Source organism: Myotis lucifugus, unplaced genomic scaffold (assembly GCF_000147115.1).
Source record: "Myotis lucifugus unplaced genomic scaffold, Myoluc2.0 scaffold_10, whole genome shotgun sequence".
Lineage (NCBI taxonomy): Eukaryota > Metazoa > Chordata > Mammalia > Chiroptera > Vespertilionidae > Myotis > Myotis lucifugus.
Genome location: NW_005871058.1, coordinates 8,654,099 through 8,659,081, shown reverse-complemented (window position 1 = coordinate 8,659,081; position 4,983 = coordinate 8,654,099).

The window sequence follows — 4,983 nt, the reverse complement described above, 5'->3', positions numbered from 1 at the left end:
TCTTTCCTCTTCCCTCATGAGACTCATTCCTGGGGGCTCTATTGCCATTTTCATCTAAATTCCTAGCTTTTTTCTCCACTCACGGTTTCTTCTGATTACTATCTAGGTTCCCTACTTCATGTCCTTTCAAGGCAGTAAACTAAAGCAGTCATGAGACTCACCTTGTTAGTTTCTCATCTTTCATAGGTCACTATTCTTTGTTGCCCAATATGCAGTGTCTTGAAATCATTATTTCACATATTTTGTCTGTTTTTCAGTTGTTACATGTGGAAGAGTAAATGCACTTCTTTTTGCCTCATCTTTAGTGGAAGCAGAAATTTTTGCTCACCAAAATTTTTATCTTTGCACCCCCTACTATTTTTTATTAGGTTCTTCTTATGCTTTTAATAGGTTTTTGAAACAGTATTCTACTTTCATTTTATTTACTCTTGCTTTTATTTTTATTTCCACCCTTGCCAATAATCATCCTCAATATTGCCACCAAGGTAAGATAGATAAAACACAAAACATCTTGATACTCTTATTTTAATGTGCCCTGACTGGTTTGGCTCAGTGGATAGAGCAGGGGTGGGCAAACTTTTTGACTCGAGGGCCACAATGGGTTCTTAAACTGGACCGGAGGGCCGGAACAAAAGTATGGATGGAGTGTTTGTGTGAACTAATATAAATTCAAAGTAAACATCATTACATAAAAGGGTACGGTCTTTTTTTTTTTTTAGTTTTATTCATTTCAAAGCGGGCCGTAGTTTGCCCAAGGCTGGGATAGAGCGTCGGCCTGCAGACTGAAAGGTCCCAGGTTCGATTCCAGTCAAGGGCATGTACCTTGGTTGCGGGCACATCCCCAGTAGGAGGGTGTGCAGGAGGCAGCTGATTGATGTTTCCCTCTCATCGATGTTTCTAACTCTCTATTCCTCTCCCTTCCTCTCTGTAAAAAATCAATAAAATATATTTTTAAAAAAACACTTAATGTCATTATTTGTCTATGATATAAACTTAAAATTCTTTAGCATGAAGTGTAATGCCCTTCTTCATTTAGCCTTTGTTTACTTCTGAAACAATAACAATATTATCAATGACATTTACTACAATAATGATAAAATACAATAACAAAAATACTGAGTCTGCCATTTGGCAGGGACTAGATGTTTCTTGAAAAAGAAGACACAGTTCCTATCCTTGGTGTATTAAGACTAGCAAGTAAGATGAACAATACATATAAGAAGTATGAGTTACCGTCTTCAAAGTACGGGTTGGCATAGTGCGTATTTTCTGAAATAATTAAAGGTTAGAGTTAATTTTTTCTAGTGAAGTGATGTTTAACTGAGACATTGTGTGTGTGTGTGTGTGTGTGTGTGTGTGTGTGTGTGTGTGTTCGGTCAGTGAAAAATAGTGGTGGGGATTCAGTACATACAGAAGGAAGAATGTGCATACGAGATTTGGCATGCCCAAGAATGGAAAGAAACCCTTATTGACTGGATTATAATCAATGTCCCCTTGTAAGACTGGAAATGCTTCTTTAATTGTCCAGTTCTGGCCACTACTAACACCTGACATTTATGCCATAATGAGCTATCAGGTTTCCATGTTTTTATATTTTGTATGTGCTATTTATTTTGTCTTAAATCCCTCTTTTTTCCTTTTGGAGAAGTACTTTTCATATTTTAGAATGCTATTTAAACAACTTGAAAATAATTTTCTAGCTATCCATTCCTGTCTCCTAATTATCGTTTAGAATTGCAATTTCCTTTGTTGATTTGTCTAGAGCTATCCAGTGATGTCAGTGGGGTGTTAATACAATCACCCTACTGTGATTGTATTGTTCTCAATCTCTCCCTTAAACTCCTCCAGAAGTTTATATATATAAACTCCTATATTGGGTGCATATAAGTTTACCAGGTTATATCCTCTGGTTGTATTTATCCCTTAAGTATTATGTAGTGACCTTCATTGTCTCTTATGATTTCCTTCATTTTGAAGTCTATTTTGTCAGATATGAGTATTGCTACTACAGCTCTTTTTTTTCTCATTCCCATTTGCATGGAAAATATTTTTCCATCCCTTCACTTTCATCCTGTGTGAGTCTTTCATTCTGAGGTGGGTCTCTTATAGATAGTATCTATATGGGTCATGTTTTCTTATCCATTCAGCTACCCTATGACTTTTGATTGGAGCATTTAATCCATTTACATTTAAGGTTATTATTGATATCTTCTCTTTCTATTTCTTCTTCTTATACCAATCCCTTTAGCATTTCTTGTAGTGCTGATTTGGTGGTAATAAACTTTAGTTGTGTGTTTTTTTTGTCTGTGAAGCTCCTAATTTTACCTTTAATTTTGAATGATAGCCTTGCTGGATAGAGTAGTCTTGGGTTCCATACCTTGCTTTTCATTACTTTGTATACTTCATGCCACTCCCTTTGCACCTCAGCATTTCTATTGAGAAATCAGCTGACAGTTTAATGGGAGCTCCCTATAGATAACTCTCTGTTTCTCTCTTGCTGCCTTTAAAATTCTTTATGTCTTCAATATTTGCCATTTTTATTATAATATGTCTAGGGTGTGAGGCTTTTCGGGGTCATCTTGATTGGGAGTCTATGTTTCCGGAACTTGAGTAACTTTTTCCTTTACCAGGTTAGAGAAGTTTTCTGCCATTATTTCTTCAAACAGGTTCTCTGCTCTTTGCTTTGATCCTTCTCCTTATGGTACCCATATGATTTGAATGTTTCATGTTGCCCCAAAGCTCCCTTAAACTATCCTCCTGCTTTTTAATTTTTTTTCTAATTGCTGCTCTTATTGGGTGTGTTGGTTTTTTTCTACCTTGTCTTCTAAATTGCTGATTCGGTCCTCCACTTCTACTCTGCTGTTAATTTCTTCCAGGGTATTCTTTATTTCATTGATGTCATTCTTCACTTCTGGTTAATTCTTATTCATGATTTCTTCTTTTTTTCATGCTTATGAAGTTCCTGCTAAGTTCCTTATAGTTATATAAGTTGCTTATAGTTTTCACTAAGCTGTTTGAGCATCCTTATAACCATTATTTTGAACTCTATATCTGAAACATTGCCTCCCTCCATTTCACTTAGTTTCTTTTATGGCAATTCCTCCTTTTCTTTAATTGGGGAGTTGTTTCTTTGTCACCCCATTTTAGCAGGTCTGGTCTTCCCGAGTGAAGGGTTAGGTGTGCCTGGTCTTGGCAACAGGTCAGTGAGTCCAGAGAGTGTCAGCTCTTGGCAGGGTCTGATCTTCCATGGGCTCCAGGTCAGGTCTGCCTGCTCCCCAGGGCAGGTCCAGATGTGCCAGGTCTCAGTGGTGGTGGTGGCCTGCATGGTCCCAGCAATGGAGTCAACTGCCAGGGAGTGCCAGATCAGGCACGCTGGGTGGCAGTGGCAGGTTTGTGCATCCAGGGCATCAGATCACAGCTATAAAGCTGGGCATGCCATGTCAAGGCAGTGGGGCCAGTTGTCTGGAGGAGCCGGATCAAGCTCACTGGGTCTGTGTGGCAGGTCCATGCATTCAGGTGTGCCATGTCCTCATGAGCCCCTCTTAAGTATCCACTTGAGATTGAACTACAATAAGCCCAGATCACTGGCCCTTGCCTCCAAGCTGGGCTGACCTTGCAAAATCCTTGAGAAATGGGCATGTTCCCTCTTTTCAACCTTTGCCAGGAAAGATGATTTCTCTGACTTCTCCAGGAACCCAACAATGTCTGATAAGACCAGTGATCAGCACGTTTTCCCCTTAGTAAGCAGGCAGCATTCACCCCAGTTGGGCTCACTTGCAAAATGGAGATGACAGAGAAAATATTCAGTGAACTTCAAGTGTAGTAACAGAAATGATTCAATCTCTGAGGTCTTGGACAGGATACAGTTGATCTTTGAAGAACACAGATTTGAATTGTGCAGATCCTGTTATATGCATATTTTTTCAGTCAATACAGTCTGCCCTTTCTACCAGCAGTTTTGTATCTGCAGTTTTCACATCCACCACTATCTTTGTTTCTAATATATAAATCCAAAACAGTGATTTTTAACTGGTGTGCTGCAAGAATTTTTTAAAACACGCCAATATCTGACTACTTAGTCAGGGTCACTGACCTCTTTTTTTTTCTTTATTTTTTACTTGCTTTGCATGTTGTCAGCTGTTCCTCCTCTCTGAGACTAAAATGACCCTAGTAAACTTCAAGTTTATGCCTAACACCTCCATACTAGTAGAATTAAAAGTAGTTCACAGCAGCTTTTTATTTTGATATAGTCCCATTTGTTTATTTTCTCTTCAGTTTCCATTGCCCTAGGAGCTGTATCAGTGAAGATATTGCTTCGGCATATGCCTGAGATTTTGCTGCCTGTGGATTCCTCTAATAGTTTTATGGTTTCCTGTCTTATGTTTAAGTCCTTTATCCATTTTGAGGTTTTTTTTAAATTAAATCTTTATTGTTCAGATTATTACAGTTGTTCCTCTTTTTTCCCCCCATAGCTCCCCTCCACCAGGGTCCAACCCCCCTCTCCGCCTTCACCCCCCCCCCCGTCCTCATCCATAGGTGCACGATTTTTGTTCAGTCTCTTCCCGCATCTCCCACACCTCTTTCCCCCCCAAGAATAGTCAGTCCACTCCCTTTCAATGCCCCTGATTCTATTATAATCACCAGTTTATTCTGTTCATCAGATTATTTAGTCACTTGATTTTTAGATTCACTTGTTGATAGATGTGTATTTGTTGTTCATAATTTGTATCTTTACCTTTTTTTTTTCTTTTTCCTCTTCTTAAAGGATACCTTTCAGCATTTCATATAATACTGGTTTGGTGGTGATGAACTCCTTTAGCTTTTCCTTATCTGTGAAGCTCTTTATCTGACCTTCAATTCTGAATGATAGCTTTGCTGGATAAAGTAATCTCGGTTGTAGGTTCTTGGCATTCATCACTTTGAGTATTTCTTGCCACTCCCTTCTGGCCTGCACAGTTTCTGTTGAGAAATCAGCTACAGTCG